The following is a 21,793-nucleotide window of genomic DNA, read 5'->3' on the forward strand; positions in this document are numbered from 1 at the left end:
AGTTTGCGTAACCTGAGGTTGCTTGGGTTGTCTCAACACTGAGCCTGCTCCCATTGAAGTTGGACCCCCCCCTACCCTCTCTCCTTTCCCTATTCTATCCCCCCTCTCTCTTCTCCCTCCCTCCCCCTACTTCTGTCCCACTCTCCCACCTCCCTCCCTCCCCCTACCCCTACCCTCTCTCCTTTCCCTATTCTATCCCCCTCTCTCTTCTCCCTCCCTCCATCCCCTCTCCTCTCTTCCCACTCTCCCACCTCCCTCCCTCCCCTACCCCTACCCTCTCTCCTTTCCCTATTCTATCCCCCTCTCCCACCTCCCTCCCTCCCCCTACCCCTACCCTCTCTCCTTTCCCTATTCTATCCCCCTCTCTCTTCTCCCTCCCTCCCCCTACTTCTGTCCCACTCTCCCACCTCCCTCCCTCCCCCTCCCCCTACCCTCCTCCTTACCCTATTCTATCCCCCTCTCTCTTCTCCCTCCCTCCATCCCCTCTCCTCTCTTCCCACTCTCCCACCTCCCTCCCTCCCTCCCTCCCTCTCTCCTTTCCCTATTCTATCCCCCTCCCCACCTCCCTCCCTCCCCCTACCCCTACCCTCTCTCCTTTCCCTATTCTATCCCCCTCTCTCTTCTCCCTCCCTCCCCCTACTTCTGTCCCACTCTCCCACCTCCCTCCCTCCCCCCTACCCCCTACCCTCTCTCCTTACCCTATTCTATCCCCCTCTCTCTTCTCCCTCCCTCCATCCCCTCTCCTCTCTTCCCACTCTCCACCTCCCTCCCTCCCTCCCTCCCTCTCTCCTTTCCCTATTCTATCCCCTCTCCCACCTCCCTCCCTCCCCCTACCCCTACCCTCTCTCCTTTCCCTATTCTATCCCCCTCTCTCTTCTCCCTCCCTCCCCCTACTTCTGTCCCACTCTCCCACCTCCCTCCCTCCCCCTACCCCCTACCCTCTCTCCTTACCCTATTCTATCCCCCTCTCTCTTCTCCCTCCCTCCATCCCCTCTCCTTCTTCCCACTCTCCCACCCTCCCTCCCTCCCTCCCTCCCTCCCTCCCTCCCTCCCTCCCTCCCTCCCTCTCTCCTTTCCCTATTCTATCCCCCTCTCCCACCTCCCTCCCTCCCCCTACCCCTACCCTCTCTCCTTTCCCTATTCTATCCCCCTCTCCCACCTCCCTCCCTCCCCCTACCCCTACCCTCTCTCCTTTCCCTATTCTATCCCCCTCTCTCTTCTCCCTCTCTCCCCCTACCTCTGTCCCTCCCTCCATCCCCTCTCCTCCCTTCCCACTCTCCCACCTCCCTCCCTTCCCCACCTCTCTCTTCTCCCTCCCTCCCTACCTCCCTCCCTACCCCCTCCATCCATCCATCTCCTCTCCTACCTTCCCCCTCTCCCATCTCTTTCTAACAGGTAACAGACTGACTGTTTAACTAACACAGGGTCACAGCATAGAGAACAGGATCACTCCAACTATATACACTTACATCTAGACAACCAACACAACCATTCACCTGAAAACCCTGTCTGTCACAGTTCCAACCATTCACCTGAAAACCCTGTCTGTCACAGTTCCAACTATATACACTTACATCTACACAACCAACACAACCATTCACCTGAAAACCCTGTCTGTCACAGTTCCAACTATATACACTTACATCTACACAACCAACACAACCATTCACCTGAAAACCCTGTCTGTCACAGTTCCAACTATATACATTTACATCTACACAACCATTCACCTGAAAACCCTGTCTGTCACAGTTCCAACTATATACATGTACATCTACACAACCATACACCTGAAAACCCTGTCTGTCACAGTTCCAACTATATACATGTACATCTACACAACCATTCACCTGAAAACCCTGTCTGTCACAGTTCCAACTATATACATGTACATCTACACAACTATACACCTGAAAACCCTGTCTGTCACAGTTCTAAGTCATGTTCTGTTGAACCGCCGTTCTAAAGATAGAAACACAGTATTTAACTCTCCTGTACTTTAGACAGTGATTAGTTACCTCTGGTTGGCAGTGCTGTGGGACCTCCTATTTAGCTTCTGTTTGCTACAAATGAAACTCGAAGGATCAAATTTCACTTAATGACAGGTATGGGCAAAACAGACATGATATCACACACACACACACACACACACACACACACACACACACACACACACACACACACACACACACACACACACACACACACACACACACACACACACACACACACACGCACGCACGCACACGCACACGCACACGCACGCACACGCACACGCACACAGAGACACACAGATACACCGTGAACAGCACAGGAAAACTTTGCGTGTGCTCTTACCTCCGTCTATGCTCTCCCTTGGTCCCTCTCTCCCTCGCTCCCTCTCTCCTCCTTCAGTGAACCAAAGAGTGATATATTCAACTTCTCACTGTCTTCTCCGTCAGAATTATCCCAAACTCCCAATCCGACGTCCTCTTTTTAAAGCCTCCCACTCTCTTTGGGAAAAATTGTTCTGAAAGTTACAGAGGAGTCCCATAGATACTCCCACCCTCCCGTTAGGCTGCCCGTAGGTCCTAGTGCCTACCTCTCCTCTTTCCCTGCCCGCCTGGAGAGCTCCACTGTGCCTCAATGATAGAGCTATTGAACTGACCTGGAGAGCTCCACTGCGCCTCAATGATAGAGCTATTGAACTGACCTGGAGAGCTCCACTGTGCCTCAATGTTAGAGCTATTGAACTGACCTGGAGAGCTCCACTGCGCCTCAATGATAGAGCTATTGAACTGACCTGGAGAGCTCCACTGCGCCTCAATGATAGAGCTATTGAACTGACCTGGAGAGCTCCACTGTGCCTCAATGATAGAGCTATTGAACTGACCTGGAGAGCTCCACTGCGCCCCAATGATAGAGCTATTGAACTGACCTGGAGAGCTCCACTGTGCCTCAATGATAGAGCTATTGAACTGACCTGGAGAGCTCCACTGCGCCCAATGATAGAGCTATTGAACTGACCTGGATAGAGCTCCACTGTGCCTCAATGATAGAGCTATTGAACTGACCTGGAGAGCTCCACTGTGCCTCAATGGTAGAGCTATTCAATGGCCCTGGAGAGCTCCACTGCGCCTCAATGATAGAGCTATTGAACTGACCTGGAGAGCTCCACTGCGCCTCAATGATAGAGCTATTGAACTGACCTGGAGAGCTCCACTGCGCCTCAATGATAGAGCTATTGAACTGACCTGGAGAGCTCCACTGCGCCTCAATGATAGAGCTATTGAACTGACCTGGAGAGCTCCACTGCGCCCCAATGATAGAGCTATTGAACTGACCTGGAGAGCTCCACTGTGCCTCAATGATAGAGCTATTGAACTGACCTGGAGAGCTCCACTGTGCCTCAATGGTAGAGCTATTCAATGGCCCTGGAGAGCTCCACTGCGCCTCAATGATAGAGCTATTGAACTGACCTGGAGAGCTCCACTGCGCCTCAATGATAGAGCTATTGAACTGACCTGGAGAGCTCCACTGCGCCTCAATGGTAGAGCTATTGAACTGACCTGGAGAGCTCCACTGCGCCTCAATGATAGAGCTATTGAACTGACCTGGAGAGCTCCACTGTGCCTCAATGATAGAGCTATTGAACTGACCTGGAGAGCTCCACTGTGCCTCAATGATAGAGCTATTCTACCATTGTTGCAATTTACTGCAGAGATAGCCTGCAGAGTTCTATCCAGGTCTGTGCTCAAACAATTCAATATTCTACTTTTAAAAATACACCTTTCCAGAAACAAGTCTCTCACTGTTGCCGCTTGTTATAGACCCCCTTCAGCCCCTTGCTGTGCCCTGGACACCATATGTGAACTGATTGCCCCCTATTTATCTTCAGAGCTCGTGCTGTTGGGTGGCCTAAACTGGGATATGCTTAACACCCCGGCCATCCTACAATCTAAGCTAGATGCTCTCAATATCACACAAATTATTAAGGAACCTACCAGGTACTACCCTAAATCCGTAACAATGTTAGATATAATCCTGACCAACTCGCCCTCTAAATACACCTCAGCGTTCTCAGCAATCACTGCCTCATTGCCTGCGTGTGTGATGGGTCCTCGGTCAAACGATCACTCCTCATCACTGTCAAACGCTCCCTAAAACACTTCAGCGAGTAGGCCTTTCTAATAGACCTGGCCTGGGTATCCTGGAAGGATATTGATCTCATTACGTGTTTAGAAGATGCCTGGTTGCTCTTTAAAAGTGCTTTCCTCGCCATCTTAAATAAACGTGCCCAATTAAAATAAATTTAGAACTAAAAACAGATATAGGTCTTGGTTCACCCCAGACTTGACTGCCCTTGACCATCACAAAAACATCCTGTAGCGTGCTACCTGTCCCATTATTTGACCATGCTGGTCATTTATGAACATTTAAACATCTTGTCCATGTTCTGTTATAATCTCCACAGCCAGAAGAGGACTGGCCACCCCTCATAGCCTGGTTCCTCTCTAGGTTTCTTCCTAGGTTTTGGCCTTTCTAGGGAGTTTTCCTAGCCACCGTGCTTCTACACCTGCATTGCTTGCTGTTTGGGGTTTTAGGCTGGGTTTCTGTACAGTACTTTGAGATATCAGCTGATGTACGAAGGGCTATATAAATACATTTGATTTGATTTTGGCGTTCTGCATTAGCATCGAATAGCATATTATTTATTATTTATATATTATTTTCAGGGAAGTCAGGAACCAATATACTCAGTCAGTTAGGAAAGCTAAGGCTACGTTTTTCAAACAGAAATTTGCATCCTGTAGCACCAATTCCTAATTGTTGCAACCCCTATTATTAGCCTGTTCAATCTTTCTGTTGTATCATCTGAGATCCCGAACGATTGGAAAGCTGCCACAGTCATCCCCCTCTGCAAAGGGGGAGACTCTCTAGACCCAAACTGTTATAGACTGATATCCATCGTGCCCTGCCTTTCTAAAATCTTCGAAAGCCAAGTTAACAAACAGATCATCAACCATTTCGAATCCCATCGTATCATCTCCACTATTTAATCTGGTTTCCGAGCTGGTCACGGGTGCACCTCAGCCACGCTCAAGTTCCTAAACAATATCATAACCGCCATCGATAAGAGACAGTACTGTGCAGCCGTCTTCATCAACCTGGCCAAGTCTTTCGACTCTGTCAATCACCGCATCCTTATCGGCAGACTCAATAGCCTTGGTTTCTCAAATGACTTCCTCACCTGGATCACCAACTACTCCTCAGATAGAGTTCGGTATGTCAAATCGGAGGGCCTGTTGTCCGGACCTCTGGCAGTCTCTATGGGGGTGCCACAGGGTTCAATTCTCGGGCCGACTCTCATCTCTGTATATATCAATGATGTCGCTCTTGCTGCTGGTGATTTTCTGATCCACCTTTACGCAGACGACACCATTCTGTATACTTCTGGCCCTTCCTTGGACACTGTGTTACCAAACCTCCAGACGAGCTTCAATGCCATACAACACTGCTTCCATGGCCTCCAACTGCTCTTAAAGGCAAGTAAAACTAAATGCATGCTCTTCAACTGATCACTACCAGCACCTGTCCGCCCGTCTAGCATCACTACTCTTGACAGTTCTGACTTGTGTGGACAACTACAAATACCTAGGTGTCTGGAGAGACTGTAAACTCTCCTTCCAGACTCACATCAAACATCTCCATTCCAAAATTAAATCTAGAATCGGCTTCCTATTTCACAACAAAGCCTCCTTCACCCATGCTTTCAAACATACCCTCGTAAAACTGACTATCCTACCGATCCTTGATTTTGGCGATGTCATTTACAAAATAGACTCCGACACTCTACTCAGCAAACTGGATACAGTCTATCACAGTGCAATCCGTTGTTTTCACCAAAGCCCCATATACTACCCACCAGTGCGACCTGTACGCTCTCGTTGGCTGGCCCTCACTACATATTCGTCGCCAAACCCACTGGCTCCAGGTCATCTACAACACTTTGCTAGGTAAAGACCCACTTTATCTCAGCTCACTGGTCACCATTGCAACACCTACCTGTAGCACACGCTCCAGCAGGTATATTTCACGGGTCACAATAGCAACACCCACCTGTTGCACACGCTCCAGCAGGTATATTTCACGGGTAACCATAGAAACACCCACCTGTAGCACACGCTACAGCAGGTATATTTCACGGGTCACCATAGCAACACCCACCTGTAGCACATGCTCCAGCAGGTATATTTCACAGGTCACCATAGCAACACCCACCTGTAGCACACGCTCACCATAGCAACACCCACCTGTAGCACAAGCTCCAGCAGGAATATTTCACGGGTCACCATAGCAACACCCACCTGTAGCACACGCTCCAGCAGGTATATTTCACGGTCACCATAGGCACACGCTCCCGCACACGGGTCACCATAGCAACACCCACCTGTAGCACACGCTCCAGCTATATTTCCACCATTGCAGGCATACGCTCCAGCAGGTATTTTCACGGGTCACCATAGCAACACCCACCTGTAGCACACGCTCCAGCAGGTATATTTCACGGGTCACCATAGCAACACCCACCTGTAGCACACGCTCCAGCAGGTATATTTCACGGGTCACCATAGCAACACCCACCTGTAGCACACGCTCCAGCAGGTATATTTCACGGGTCACCATAGCAACACCCACCTGTAGCACACGCTCCAGCAGGTATATTTCACAGGTCACCATAGCAACACCCACCTGTAGCACAAGCTCCAGCAGGTATATTTCACGGGTCACAATAGCAACACCCACCTGTTGCACACGCTCCAGCAGGTATATTTCACGGGTCCACACCCACCTGTAGCACACGCTACAGCAGGTATATTTCACGGGTCACCATAGCAACACCCACCTGTAGCACATGCTCCAGCAGGTATATTTCACAGGTCACCATAGCAACACCCACCTGTAGCACACGCTCCAGCAGGTATATTTCACAGGTCACCATAGCAACACCCACCTGTAGCACAAGCTCCAGCAGGAATATTTCACGGGTCACCATAGCAACACCCACCTGTAGCACACGCTCCAGCAGGTATATTTCACGGGTCACCATAGCAACACCCACCTATAGCACACGCTCCCGCAGGTATATTTCACGGGTCACCATAGCAACACCCACCTGTAGCACACGCTCCAGCAGGTATATTTCACTGGTCACCATTGCAACACCCACCTGTAGCATACGCTCCAGCAGGTATATTTCACGGGTCACCATAGCAACACCCACCTGTAGCACACGCTCCAGCAGGTATATTTCACGGGTCACCATAGCAACACCCACCTGTAGCACACGCTCCAGCAGGTAGCAGGTATTTCACGGGTCACAACATAGCAACACCCACCTGTAGCACAAGCTCCAGCAGGTATATTTCACGGGTCACCATAGCAACACCCACCTGTAGCACACGCTCCAGCAGGTATATTTCACGGGTCACCATAGCAACACCCACCTGTAGCACACGCTCCAGCAGGTATATTTCACGGGTCACCATAGTAACACCCACCTGTAGCACATGCTCCAGCAGGTATATTTCACGGGTCACCATAGCAACACCCACCTGTAGCACACGCTCCAGCAGGTATATTTCACGGGTCACCATAGCAACACCCACCTGTAGCACACGCTCCAGCAGGTATATTTCAAGGTCATCCCCAAAGCCAACACTTACTTTGCCTGCCTTTCCTTCCAGTTGTCTGCTGGAACAAATTGAAAAAAAATCACTGAAGCTGGAATCTTATATCTCCCTCTCTAACTTTAAGAATTAGCTCTTTATCTTTTGCACGCTAGTATCTCTACTTGGTCCTTCTGTAGCTCAGTTGATAGAGCATGGCACTTGTAACGCCAGGGTAGTGGGTTCAATCCCCAGGACCACCCATACGTAGAATGTATGCACACATGACTGTAAGTTGCTTTGGATAAAAGCGTCTGCTAAATGGCATATATTATTATTTTATATACTTGCACCTTCATCATCTGCACATCTATCACTCCAGTGTTAATTGCTAAATTATAATTATTTTGCCTCTATGGCCTATTTATTGACTTACTCTTCTACATTTGCACACACTGTACATTGATTTTTCTATTGTGATGTTGACTTGTTCTCAACGGGCCTATCTGGTTAAATAAAGGGGATCTGGCCTACCTAGTTCAATAAAGGTGATCTGGCCTACCTAGTTCAATAAAAGTGAAATAAAAAAAGATTCAATGGACCTGGAGAGCTCCACTGTACCTCGATGGTAGACTTCTGGGATGTTGTCAGTTTCCTTATGGGATGCTTTACAATATACTGAGTTGTGCAATATCAGGATATCCCAGATCTAGATATCCCAGGTCTAGATATCCCAGGTCTAGATTTCCCAGGTCTAGATTTCCCAGGTCTAGATTTCCAGGTCTAGATTTACCAGGTCTAGATATACCAGGTCTAGATTTCACATGACTGTAAGTCGCTTTGGATAAAAGCGTCTGCTAAATGGCATATTATTATTATTATTATTAGATATACCAGGTCTAGATATACCAGGTCTAGATATACCAGGTCTAGATATACCAGGTCTAGATATACTAGGTCTAGATTTCCCAGGTCTAGATTTACCAGGTCTAGATTTCCCAGGTCTAGATATACCAGGTCTAGATTTACCAGGTCTCGATTTACCAGGTCTAGATTTACCAGGTCTAGATATACCAGGTCTAGATTTCCCAGGTCTAGATATACCAGGTCTAATTATACCAGGTCTAGATATACCAGGTCTAGATTTACCAGGTCTCGATTTACCAGGTCTAGATTTACCAGGTCTAGATATACCAGGTCTAGATTTCCCAGGTCTAGATATACCAGGTCTAATTATCCCAGGTCTAGATTTACCAGGTCTAGATATACCAGGTCTAGATATCCCAGATCTATATTTCCCCAGTCTATATTTCCCAGGTCTAGATATCCCAGGTCTAGATATCCCAGATCTATATTTCCCCTGGTCTAGATTTCCCAGGTCTAAATTTACCAGGTCTAGATATACCAGGTCTAGATATCCCAGGTCTAGATATCCCAGGTCTAGATATCCCAGGTCTAGATATCCCAGGTCTAGATATCCCAGGTCTAGATTTCCCAGGTCTAGATTTCCCAGGTCTAGATTTCCCAGGTCTAGATTTCCCAGGTCTATATTTCCCAGGCCTAGATTTACCAGGTCTAGATTTACCAGGTCTAGATTTCCCAGGTCTAGATTTACCAGGTCTAGATTTACCAGGTCTAGATTTACCAGGTCTAGATTTACCAGGTCTAGATTTACCAGGTCTAGATATACCAGGTCTAGATATACCAGGTCTAGAGTTCCCTGGTCTAGATTTCCCAGGTCTAGATTTACCAGGTCTAGATTTACCAGGTCTAGATTTACCAGGTCTAGATTTACCAGGTCTAGAGTTCCCTGGTCTAGATTTCCCAGGTCTAGATATACCAGGTCTAGATTTCATATTTACATTTTACATTTAAGTCATTTAGCAGACGCTCTTATCCAGAGCGACTTACAAATTGGTGCATTCACCTTATGACATCGAGTGGAACAGTCACTTTACAATAGTGCATCTAAATCTTAAAGGGGGGGGGATTAATTATCCTATCCTAGGTATTCCTTAAAGAGGTGGGATTTCAGGTGTCTCCAGAAGGTGGTGATTGACTCCGCTGTCCTGGCGTCGTGAGGGAGTTTGTTCCACCATTGGGGGGCTAGAGCAGCGAACAGTTTTGACTGGGCTGAGCAGGAGCTGTACTTCCTCAGTGGTAGGGAGGCGAGCAGGCCAGAGGTGGATGAACGCAGTGCCCTTGTTTGGGTGTAGGGCCTGATCAGAGCCTGGAGGTACTGAGGTGCCGTTCCCCTCACAGCTCCGTAGGCAAGCACCATGGTCTTGTAGCGGATGCGAGCTTCAACTGGAAGCCAGTGGAGAGAATGGAGGAGCGGGGTGACGTGAGAGAACTTGGGAAGGTTGAACACCAGACGGGCTGCGGCGTTCTGGATGAGTTGAAGGGGTTTAATGGCACAGGCAGGGAGCCCAGCCAACAGCGAGTTGCAGTAATCCAGACGGGAGATGACAAGTGCCTGGATTAGGACCTGCGCCGCTTCCTGTGTGAGGCAGGGTCATACTCTGCGGATGTTGTAGAGCATGAACCTACAGGAACGGGCCACCGCCTTGATGTTGGTTGAGAACGACAGGGTGTTGTCCAGGATCACGCCAAGGTTCTTAGCGCTCTGGGAGGAGGACACAATGGAGTTGTCAACCGTGATGGCGAGATCATGGAACGGGCAGTCCTTCCCGGGAGGAAGAGCAGCTCCGTCTTGCCGAGGTTCAGCTTGAGGTGGTGATCCGTCATCCACACTGATATGTCTGCCAGACATGCAGAGATGCGATTCGCCACCTGGTCATCAGAAGGGGGAAAGGAGAAGATTAATTGTGTGTCATCTGCATAGCAATGATAGGAGAGACCATGTGAGGTTATGACAGAGCCAAGTGACTTGGTGTATAGCGAGAATAGGAGAGGGCCTAGAACAGAGCCCTGGGGGACACCAGTGGTGAGAGCGCGTGGTGAGGAGACAGATTCTCGCCACGCCACCTGGTAGGAGCGACCTGTCAGGTAGGACGCAATCCAAGCGTGGGCCGCGCCGGAGATGCCCAACTCGGAGAGAGTGGAGAGGAGGATCTGATGGTTCACAGTATCGAAGGCAGCCGATAGATCTAGAAGGATGAGAGCAGAGGAGAGAGAGTTAGCTTTAGCAGTGCGGAGCGCCTCCGTGATACAGAGGAGAGCAGTCTCAGTTGAATGACAGGTCTAGATATCCCAGATCTATATTTCCCAGGTCTAGATTTCCCAGGTCTAGATTTCCCAAGTCTAGATTTCCCAGGTCTATATTTTCCAGGCCTAGATACACCAGGTCTAGATTTCCCAGGTCTAGATATACCAGGTCTAGATTTCCCAGGTCTAATTATCCCAGTTCTAGATTTACCAGGTCTATATATCCCAGATCTAGATATCCCAGATCTAGATATACCAGGTCTAGATTTCCTGGTCTAGATATCCCAGGTCTAGATATATTTCCCCGGTCTAGATCTAGATATCCCAGGTCTAGATATCCCAGGTCTAGATATCCCAGATCTATATTTCCCCGGTTTATATTTCCCAGGTCTAGATTTCCCAGGTCTATTTCCCAACTAGATTTACATTTACCCAGAAGATAAACATCTATATAAGCAATAAGGAAGATTTCCCAGGTCTAGATTTCAGGTCTAATCTGATCTGGTCTAGATTTACATTTATCTGAGGTAATTTAGCAAAATCCCAGGAAATTTCCCAGTGGAGATATACCAGGTCTAGTTTGCACATGACCAAGACAGGCAATATGGAGTATCCCAGGTCTAGTATGCACATACCAAGATATTTCCCAGGAAATAGTCTAGATAACTTGAGTTTCACATTTACTGAAGTAAACATCTATGACCAAGACAGGAAATAGTGGAATATACTTCACAGTTTGCACTAATTTACCAAGACAGGAAATAGTGGAGTATACTACAGTATGCACATGACCAAGACAGGAAATAGTGGAATATACTACAGTATGCACTTGACCGAGACAGGAAATAGTGGAGTATACTACAGTATGCACGTGACCAAGACAGGAAATAATGGAGTATACTACAGTATGCACATGACCAAGACAGGAAATAGTAGAATATACTACAGTATGCACATGACCAAGACAGGAAATAGTGGAGTATACTACAGTATGCACATGACCAAGACAGGACATAGTGGAGTATACTACAGTATGCACATGACCAAGACAGGAAATAGTGGAGTATACTACAGTATGCACATGACCAAGACAGAACATAGTGGAGTATACTACAGTATGCACATGACCAAGACAGGAAATAGTGGAGTATACTACAGTATGCACATGACCAAGACAGGAAATAGTGGAGTATACTACAGTATGCACATGACCAAGACAGGAAATAGTGGAGTATACTACAGTATGCACATGACCAAGACAGGAAATAGTGGAGTATACTACAGTATGCACATGACCAAGACAGGAAATAGTAGAATATACTACAGTATGCACATGACCAAGACAGGAAATAGTGGAGTATACTACAGTATGCACATGACCAAGACAGGAAATAGTGGAGTATACTATAGTATGCACATGACCAAGACAGGAAATAGTGGAGTATACTACAGTATGCACATGACCAAGACAGGAAATAGTGGAGTATACTACAGTATGCACATGACCAAGACAGGAAATAGTGGAGTATACTACAGTATGCACATGACCAAGACAGGAAATAGTGGAGTATACTACAGTATGCACATGACCAAGACAGGAAATAGTGGAGTATACTACAGTATGCACATGAACAAGACAGGAAATAGTGGAGTATACTACAGTATGCACATGACCAAGACAGGAAATAGTGGAGTATACTACAGTATGCACATGACCAAGACAGGAAATAGTGGAGTATACTACAGTATGCACATGACCAAGGGTGCTCCATCCTTAAACGGGACATCAGTAGTTAACAGAAGCAGAACCTAACACATACAACATTACTTTAGTTGCAACACAGTTCATCAGTTACATGGTTAGCCTCACTCTATAAAACTTTGTCTCGATTATCCTGTCACGTTTAACAGTATACAACAGCATGGCAGTTCCACCACATTTCTTCTTTAGCTGCTTGTCGAAGTGTTTCCCCATAGTGTTATGATCATACCAGTGTATGGCGCAGAGCTGAGCCAGATCATTCTAACTACAGATAGACCTGTTCCGTGAGTGAAACACTGCTCCTGCACAAAACATTATAACAGTAGAATAATCTGGTGTTAGGTTCAGAGGGGGGGGGGGGGGGGAGGCTGTGCTGTGATATCGGTGTCTGTAGGGCTGAAGGGTGAACACAGGGTGTGGCTGAAATCTCTGTGTGGAGTGAGGGGATATTATCGTGTCTCTCTCCCCCTCTATCTATCTCCCTATCTATGTGATCTGAGTGGTATCAGAGTCAGCAGGCAAAAGTCAAGTCAGCAGCAGTTAGCAGCAGTCAGCAGCAGTCAGCAGCAGTCAGCAGCAGTCAGCAGCAGTCAACAGCAGTCAGCAGCAGTTAGCAGCAGTCAGCAGCAGTCAGCAGCAGTTAGCAGCAGTCAGCAGCAGTCAGCAGCAGTCAGCAGCAGTTAGCAGCAGTCAGCAGCAGTCAGCAGCAGTCAACAGCAGTCAGCAGCAGTTAGCAGCAGTCAGCAGCAGTTAGCAGCAGTCAGCAGCAGTCAGCAGCAGTTAGCAGCAGTCAGCAGCAGTTAGCAGCAGTCAGCAGCAGTCAGCAGCAGTTAGCAGCAGTCAGCAGCAGTTAGCAGCAGTCAGCAGCAGTCAGCAGCAGTTAGCAGCAGTCAGCAGCAGTCAGCAGCAGTCAGCAGCAGTCAGCAGCAGTTAGCAGCAGTCAGCAGCAGTCAGCAGCAGTTAGCAGCAGTCAGCAGCAGTCAGCAGCAGTTAGCAGCAGTTAGCAGCAGTCAGCAGTCAGCAGCAGTTAGCAGCAGTCAGCAGTCAGCAGCAGTCAGCAGTCACAGTCTGCAGCAGTTAGCAGCAGTCAGCAGTCAGCAACAGTCAGCAGCAGTCAGAAGCAGTCAGCAGCAGTTAGCAGCAGTTAGCAGTCAGCAGCAGTCAGCAGCAGTCAGCAGCAGTCAGCAGCAGTTAGCAGTCAGCAGCAGTTAGCAGCAGTCAGCAGCAGTCAGCAGCAGTTGCAGTCAGCAGCAGTCAGAAGCAGTTAGCAGCAGTCAGCAGCAGTCAGCAGCAGTCAGCAGCAGTTAGCAGCAGTCAGCAGCAGTCATCAGCAGTCAGCAGCAGTTAGCAGCAGTTAGCAACAGTTAGCAGCAGTCAGCAGTCAGCAGCAGTTAGCAGCAGTCAGCAGTCAGCAGCAGTTAGCAGCAGTCAGCAGTCACAGTCTGCAGCAGTTAGCAGCAGTCAGCAGTCAGCAGCAGTTAGCAGCAGTCAGCAGTCAGCAGCAGTTAGCAGTCACAGTCTGCAGTCAGCAGCAGTCAGCAGTAGTTAGCAGCAGTCAGCAGTTAGCAGCAGTCAGCAGTCAGCAGCAGTCAGCAGCAGTCAGCAGCAATCAGAAGCAGTCAGCAGTAGTTAGCAGCAGTCAGCAGTCACAGTCTGCAGTCAGCAGCAGTTAGCAGCAGTTAGCAGCAGTTAGCAGCAGTTAGCAGCAGTTAGCAGCAGTTAGCAGCAGTCAGCAGTCAGCAGCAGTTAGCAGCAGTCAGCAGTCAGCAGCAGTCAGCAGTCACAGTCTGCAGCAGTTAGCAGCAGTCAGCAGTCAGCAGCAGTCAGCAGCAGTCAGAAGCAGTCAGCAGCAGTTAGCAGCAGTTAGCAGTCAGCAGCAGTCAGCAGCAGTCAGCAGCAGTTAGCAGTCAGCAGCAGTCAGCAGCAGTCAGCAGCAGTCAGCAGCAGTTAGCAGCAGTCAGCAGCAGTCAGCAGCAGTTAGCAGTCAGCAGCAGTCAGCAGTTAGCAGCAGTCAGCAGCAGTTAGCAGCAGTCAGCAGCAGTTAGCAGCAGTTAGCAACAGTTAGCAGCAGTCAGCAGTCAGCAGCAGTTAGCAGCAGTCAGCAGTCAGCAGCAGTTAGCAGCAGTCAGCAGTCACAGTCTGCAGCAGTTAGCAGCAGTCAGCAGTCAGCAGCAGTTAGCAGCAGTCAGCAGTCCGCAGCAGTCAGCAGTCAGCAGCAGTTAGCAGCAGTCAGCAGTCAGCAGCAGTTAGCAGTCACAGTCTGCAGTCAGCAGGAGTCAGCAGTAGTTAGCAGCAGTCAGCAGTTAGCAGCAGTCAGCAGTCAGCAGCAGTCAGCAGCAGTCAGCAGCAGTCAGCAGTAGTTAGCAGCAGTCAGCAGTCACAGTCTGCAGTCAGCAGCAGGCAGCAGCAGTTAGCAGCAGTTAGCAGCAGTTAGCAGTCAGCAGCAGTCAGCAGCAGTTAGCAGTCAGCAGCAGTCAGCAGCAGTCAGCAGTCAGCAGCAGGCAGCAGCAGTCAGCTGCAGTCACCAGCAGTCACCAGCAGTCTGACTGCAGTTAGCAGTCAGCAGCAGTCAGCAGCAGTCAGCAGCAGTCAGCAGCAGTCAGAAGCAGTCAGCAGCAGTTAGCAGCAGTTAGCAGTCAGCAGCAGTCAGCAGCAGTCAGCAGCAGTTAGCAGTCAGCAGCAGTCAGCAGCAGTCAGCAGCAGTTAGCAGTCAGCAGCAATAATAATAATAATAATAATATATGCGATTTAGCAGACGCTTTTATCCAAAGCGACTTACAGTCATGTGTGCATACATTCTTCGTATGGGTGGTCCCGGGGATCGAACCCACTACCCTGGCGTTACAAGCGCCATGCTCTACCAACTGAGCTACAGAAGCAGCAGTCAGCAGCAGTTAGCAGCAGTTAGCAGTCAGCAGCAGTCAGCAGTCAGCAGCAGTTAGCAGTCAGCAGCAGTCAGCAGTCAGCAGCAGTCAGCAGCAGTCAGCAGTCAGCAGCAGTCAGCAGTCAGCAGCAGTTAGCAGTCAGCAGCAGTCAGCAGTCAGCAGCAGTTAGCAGCAGTCAGCAGTCAGCAGCAGTTAGCAGCAGTCAGCAGTCACAGTCTGCAGCAGTTAGTAGCAGTCAGCAGTCAGCAGCAGTTAGCAGCAGTCAGCAGTCCGCAGCAGTTAGCAGCAGTCAGCAGTTAGCAGCAGTCAGCAGTCAGCAGCAGTTAGCAGCAGTCAGCAGTCAGCAGCAGTTAGCAGCAGTCAGCAGTCAGCAGCAGTTAGCAGTCACAGTCTGCAGTCAGCAGCAGTCAGCAGTAGTTAGCAGCAGTCAGCAGTTAGCAGCAGTCAGCAGTCAGCAGCAGTCAGCAGTCAGCAGCAGTCAGCAGTCAGCAGCAGTCAGCAGCAGTTAGCAGCAGTCAGCAGCAGTTAGCAGCAGTTAGCAGCAGTCAGCAGTAGTTAGCAGCAGTCAGCAGTCACAGTCTGCAGTCAGCAGCAGTCAGCAGCAGTCAGCAGCAGTCAGCAGTAGTTAGCAGCAGTCAGCAGTCACAGTCTGCAGTCAGCAGCAGTCAGCAGCAGCAGTTAGCAGCAGTTAGCAGTCAGCAGCAGTCAGCAGCAGTTAGCAGTCAGCAGCAGTCAGCAGCAGTTAGCAGTCAGCAGCAGTCAGCAGTCAGCAGCAGTCAGCAGTCAGCAGTAGTCAGCAGCAGTCAGCAGCAGTCAGCAGCAGTCAGCAGCAGTCAGTAGCAGTTAGCAGCAGTTAGCAGTCAGCAGCAGTCAGCAGCAGTCATCAGCAGTCAGCAGCAGTTAGCAGTCAACAGCAGTCAGCAGCAGTCAGCAGCAGTTAGCAGTCAGCAGCAGTCAGCAGCAGTTAGCAGTCAGCAGCAGTCAGCAATCAGCAGCAGTTAGCAGTCAGCAGCAGTCAGCAGTCAGCAGCAGTCAGCAGTCAGCAGCAGTTATCAGTCAGCAGCAGTCAGCAGCAGTTAGCAGTCAGCAGCAGTCAGCAGCAGTCAGCAGTCAGCAGCAGTCAGCAGTCAGAAGCAGTCAGCAGTCAGCAGCAGTTAGCAGTCAGCAACAGTCAGCATCAGTCAGCAGTCAGCAGCAGTCAGCAGCAGTTAGCAGCAATTAGCAGTCAGCAGTCAACAGCAGTCAGCAGCAGTCAGCAGCAGTTAGCAGTCAGCAGCAGTCAGCAGCAGTTAGCAGTCAGCAGCAGTCAGCAGTCAGCAGCAGTTAGCAGTCAGCAGCAGTCAGCAGTCAGCAGCAGTCAGCAGTCAGCAGCAGTTATCAGTCAGCAGCAGTCAGCAGCAGTTAGCAGTCAGCAGCAGTCAGCAGCAGTCAGCAGTCAGCAGTCAGAAGCAGTCAGCAGTCAGCAGCAGTTAGCAGTCAGCAACAGTCAGCATCAGTCAGCAGTCAGCAGCAGTCAGCAGCAGTTAGCAGCAGCAGTCAGCAGTCAGCAGCAGTCAGCAGTCAGCAGCAGTCAGCAGCAGTCAGCAGTCAGCAGCAGTCAGCAGCAGTCAGCAGCAGTCAGCAGCAGTCAGCAGTCAGCAGCAGTCAGCAGTCAGCAGTCAGCAGCAGTCAGCAGCAGTCAGCAGTCAGCAGTCAGCAGCAGTCAGCAGCAGTCAGTCAGCAGTCAGTCAGCAGTCAGCAGCAGTCAGCAGCAGCAGTCAGCAGCAGTCAGCAGCAGTCAGCAGTTAGCAGTCAGCAGCAGTCAGCAGCAGTCAGCAGCAGTTAGCAGTCAGCAGTCAGCAGCAGTCAGCAGTCAGTCAGCAGTCCGTCAGCAGTCAGCAGTCAGCAGTCAGCAGCAGTCAGCAGCAGTAGCAGTCAGCAGCAGCAGTCAGCAGCAGTCAGCAGCAGTCAGCAGCAGTCAGCAGCAGTCAGCAGTCAGTCAGCAGTCAGTCAGCAGCAGTTAGCAGTCAGCAGTCAGCAGTCAGCAGTCAGTCAGCAGTCAGCAGCAGTCAGCAGTTAGCAGCAGCAGCAGTTAGCAGTCAGCAGTCAGCAGCAGTCAGCAGTCAGCAGCAGTCAGCAGTCAGCAGCAGTCAGCAGCAGTCAGCAGCAGTCAGCAGCAGTCAGCAGTCAGCAGTCAGCAGCAGTCAGCAGCAGTCAGCAGTTAGCAGTCAGCAGCAGTCAGCAGCAGTTAGCAGTCAGCAGCAGTCAGCAGCAGTTAGCAGTCAGCAGCAGTCAGCAGTCAGCAGCAGGCAGCAGCAGTCAGCTGCAGTCACCAGCAGTCACCAGCAGTCTGACTGCAGTTAGCAGTCAGCAGCAGTCAGCAGCAGTCAGCAGCAGTCAGCAGCAGTCAGCAGTCAGTCAGCAGTCAGCAGCAGTCAGCAGCAGTTAGCAGCAGCAGCAGTCAGCAGTCAGCAGCAGTCAGCAGCAGTCAGCAGCAGTCAGCAGCAGTTAGCAGTCAGCAGCAGTCAGCAGCAGTCAGCGATTTAGCAGTTCAGCAGCAGTCAGTGTGCATACATTCTTCAGTCAGGGTGGTCCCGGGATCGAACCCACTACCCTGCAAGCGCCATGCTCAGCAACTGAGCAGTCAGAAGCAGCAGTCAGCAGCAGTTAGCAGCAGTTAGCAGTCAGCAGCAGTCAGCAGTCAGAAGCAGTCAGCAGTCAGCAGCAGTTAGCAGTCAGCAGTCAGCAGTCAGTCAGCAGTCAGCAGCAGTCAGCAGTCAGTTAGCAGCAGCAGCAGTCAGCAGTCAGTCAGCAGCAGTCAGCAGTCAGTCAGCAGTCAGCAGTCAGCAGTCAGCAGCAGTCAGCAGCAGTTAGCAGTCAGCAGTCAGCAGTCAGCAGCAGCAGCAGTCAGCAGCAGTCAGCAGTCAGCAGCAGTCAGCAGTCAGTCAGCAGTCAGCAGTCAGCAGCAGTCAGCAGCAGTCAGCAGCAGCAGTCAGTCAGCAGTCAGCAGCAGTCAGCAGCAGTCAGCAGTCAGCAGTCAGCAGTCAGCAGTCAGCAGTCAGCAGCAGTTAGCAGTCAGCAGCAGTCAGCAGCAGTCAGCAGTCAGCAGTCAGCAGCAGTCAGCAGCAGTCAGCAGCAGTCAGCAGTCAGCAGTCAGCAGCAGTCAGTCAGCAGCAGTCAGCAGCAGTCAGCAGTCAGCAGTCAGCAGCAGTCAGCAGTCAGCAGTCAGCAGCAGTCAGCAGCAGTCAGCAGTCAGCAGTCAGCAGCAGTCAGCAGCAGTTAGCAGTCAGCAGCAGTCAGCAGCAGTTAGCAGTCAGCAGTCAGCAGCAGTCAGCAGCAGTCAGCAGTCAGCAGTCAGCAGTCAGCAGCAGTCAGCAGTCACCAGCAGTCACCAGCAGTCAGTCAGCAGCAGTCAGCAGCAGTCAGCAGCAGTCAGCAGCAGTCAGAAGCAGTCAGTTAGCAGTTAGCAGCAGTTAGCAGTCAGCAGCAGTCAGCAGCAGTCAGCAGCAGTTAGCAGTCAGCAGTCAGTCAGCAGCAGTCAGCAGCAGTTAGCAGTCAGCAGCAGTAAGCAGTCAGTATAGATTTAGCAGACGCTTTTATCCAAAGCACTTACAGTCAGTGTGCATACATTCTTCAGTCAGGGTGGTCAGGGAGTCAGCACTACCCTGGCGTTACAAGCGCAGCTCTACCAACTGAGCTACAGAAGCAGCAGTCAGCAGCAGTTAGCAGCAGTTAGCAGTCAGCAGCAGTCAGCAGTCAGCAGCAGTTAGCAGTCAGCAGCAGTCAGCAGTCAGCAGCAGTCAGCAGCAGTCAGCAGTCAGCAGCAGTCAGCAGTCAGCAGCAGTTAGCAGTCAGCAGCAGTCAGCAGTCAGCAGCAGTTAGCAGTCAGTCAGCAGTCAGCAGCAGTTAGCAGCAGTCAGCAGTCACAGTCTCAGCAGTCAGCAGCAGTCAGCAGTCAGCAGCAGTCAGCAGTCAGCAGTCAGCAGCAGTCAGTCAGCAGTCAGCAGCAGTCAGCAGTCAGCAGTCAGCAGCAGTCAGCAGTCAGCAGCAGTTAGCAGCAGTCAGCAGTCAGCAGCAGTTAGCAGCACAGTCAGCAGTCAGCAGCAGTCAGCAGTCAGCAGCAGTTAGCAGCAGTCAGCAGTCAGCAGCAGTCAGCAGTCAGTCAGCAGTCAGCAGCAGTCAGCAGTCAGCAGCAGTCAGCAGCAGTCAGCAGCAGTTAGCAGCAGCAGCAGTCAGCAGCAGTCAGCAGTCAGCAGCAGTTAGCAGCAGTCAGCAGCAGTCAGTCAGCAGCAGTCAGCAGCAGTCAGCAGCAGTTAGCAGTCAGCAGCAGTCAGTCAGCAGCAGTCAGCAGTTAGCAGTCAGCAGCAGTCAGCAGCAGTCAGCAGTCAGCAGTCAGCAGTCAGCAGCAGTCAGCAGCAGTCAGCAGCAGTCAGCAGCAGTTAGCAGTCAGCAGCAGTCAGCAGCAGTCAGCAGTCAGCAGCAGTCAGCAGCAGTCAGTCAGCAGTCAGCAGTCAGCAGTCAGCAGTCAGCAGCAGTCAGCAGCAGTCAGCAGCAGTCAGCAGCAGTCAGCAGCAGTCAGCAGCAGTCAGTTAGCAGCAGTTAGCAGCAGTCAGCAGCAGTCAGCAGCAGTCAGCAGCAGTCAGTCAGCAGCAGTTAGCAGTCAGCAGCAGTCAGCAGCAGTCAGCAGCAGTCAACAGCAGTCAGCAGCAGTCAGCAGTCAGCAGCAGTTAGCAGTCAGCAGTCAGCAGCAGTCAGCAGCAGTCAGCAGCAGTTAGCAGTCAGCAGCAGTCAGCAGTCAGCAGCAGTCAGCAGTCAGTCAGCAGCAGTTAGCAGTCAGCAGCAGTCAGCAGCAGTTAGCAGTCAGCAGCAGTCAGCAGTCAGCAGCAGTCAGCAGTCAGCAGCAGTCAGCAGTCAGCAGTCAGCAGTCAGCAGTCAGCAGCAGCAGCAGTTAGCAGCAGTCAGCAGCAGTCAGCAGTCAGTCAGCAGTCAGCAGCAGTCAGCAGCAGTTAGCAGCAGTCAGCAGTCAGCAGTCAGCAGCACAGCAGTCAGCAGCAGTCAGCAGCAGTTAGCAGTCAGTCAGCAGTCAGCAGCAGTCAGCAGCAGTCAGCAGCAGTCAGCAGTCAGCAGCAGCAGTCAGCAGTCAGCAGCAGTCAGCAGCAGTCAGCAGTCAGCAGTCAGCAGCAGTTAGCAGTCAGCAGCAGTCAGCAGCAGTTAGCAGTCAGCAGCAGCAGTCAGCAGCAGTCAGCAGTCAGCAGTCAGTTAGCAGTCAGCAGTCAGCAGCAGTTAGCAGTCAGCAGTCAGCAGTCAGCAGTCAGCAGTCAGTTCAGCAGCAGTCAGCAGTCAGCAGTTAGCAGCAGTCAGCAGCAGTCAGCAGTCAGCAGCAGTCAGCAGTCAGCAGCAGTCAGCAGCAGTCAGTCAGCAGTCAGCAGCAGTCAGTCAGCAGTCAGCAGCAGTCAGCAGTCAGCAGTCAGCAGCAGTCAGCAGTCAGCAGTCAGCAGTCAGCAGTCAGCAGTCAGCAGCAGTCAGCAGTCAGTCAGCAGTCAGCAGCAGTCAGCAGTCAGCAGTCAGCAGTCAGCAGTTCAGCAGCAGTCAGCAGTCAGCAGTCAGCAGCAGCAGTCAGTCAGCAGTCAGCAGTCAGCAGCAGTTAGCAGTCAGCAGTCAGCAGCAGTCAGCAGCAGTCAGCAGTCAGCAGTCAGCAGCAGTCAGCAGCAGTCAGCAGTCAGCAGCAGTCAGCAGCAGTTAGCAGTCAGCAGTCAGCAGCAGTCAGCAGCAGTCAGCAGCAGTCAGCAGCAGTCAGCAGTCAGCAGTCAGCAGTCAGCAGCAGTCAGTTTAGTTAGCAGCAGTTAGCAACAGTTAGCAGCAGTCAGCAGTCAGCAGCAGTTAGCAGCAGTCAGCAGCAGTCAGCAGTTAGCAGCAGTCAGCAGTCAGCAGTCAGCAGCAGTTAGCAGTCAGTCAGCAGTCAGCAGCAGTTAGCAGCAGTCAGCAGTCCAGTCAGCAGCAGTCAGCAGTCAGCAGCAGTTAGCAGCAGTCAGTTAGCAGTCAGCAGCAGTTAGCAGTCAGCAGTCAGCAGCAGTCAGCAGCAGTCAGCAGCAGTCAGCAGCAGTCAGCAGTCAGCAGTCAGCAGCAGTTAGCAGCAGTCAGCAGCAGTCAGCAGCAGTCAGCAGCAGTCAGCAGTCAGTTAGCAGCAGTCAGCAGTCAGCAGTCTCAGCAGTCAGTTAGCAGTCAGCAGCAGTCAGCAGCAGCAGCAGCAGCAGCAGTCAGCAGCAGTCAGCAGCAGTCAGCAGCAGCAGCAGTCAGCAGCAGTTAGCAGTCAGCAGCAGTCAGCAGCAGTCAGTCAGCAGTCAGCAGCA

At 51.0% G+C, this 21,793-nt stretch overlaps 2 protein-coding genes across 3 annotated transcripts in view; both read right to left on the reverse strand.

Annotated features, from left to right (window-relative positions):
- The window catches only part of LOC124045444 (nerve growth factor-like), a 113,996-nt gene extending 111,522 nt beyond the window's left edge, over positions 1-2,474 (reverse strand). For both annotated transcript variants that reach the window (XM_046364734.1, XM_046364735.1), the window contains exon 1: positions 2,338-2,474. The gene's annotated coding sequence lies outside the window, so the exon portion shown is untranslated. The remainder of the gene's footprint in view (positions 1-2,337) is intronic.
- LOC124045442 (plasma membrane calcium-transporting ATPase 3-like) overlaps positions 1-21,793 on the reverse strand; it is a 461,204-nt gene that overhangs the window by 430,922 nt on the left and 8,489 nt on the right. The window lies entirely within an intron of this gene.

Source organism: Oncorhynchus gorbuscha, linkage group LG10, assembly GCF_021184085.1.
Source record: "Oncorhynchus gorbuscha isolate QuinsamMale2020 ecotype Even-year linkage group LG10, OgorEven_v1.0, whole genome shotgun sequence".
In the NCBI taxonomy this organism is placed as follows: domain Eukaryota; kingdom Metazoa; phylum Chordata; class Actinopteri; order Salmoniformes; family Salmonidae; genus Oncorhynchus; species Oncorhynchus gorbuscha.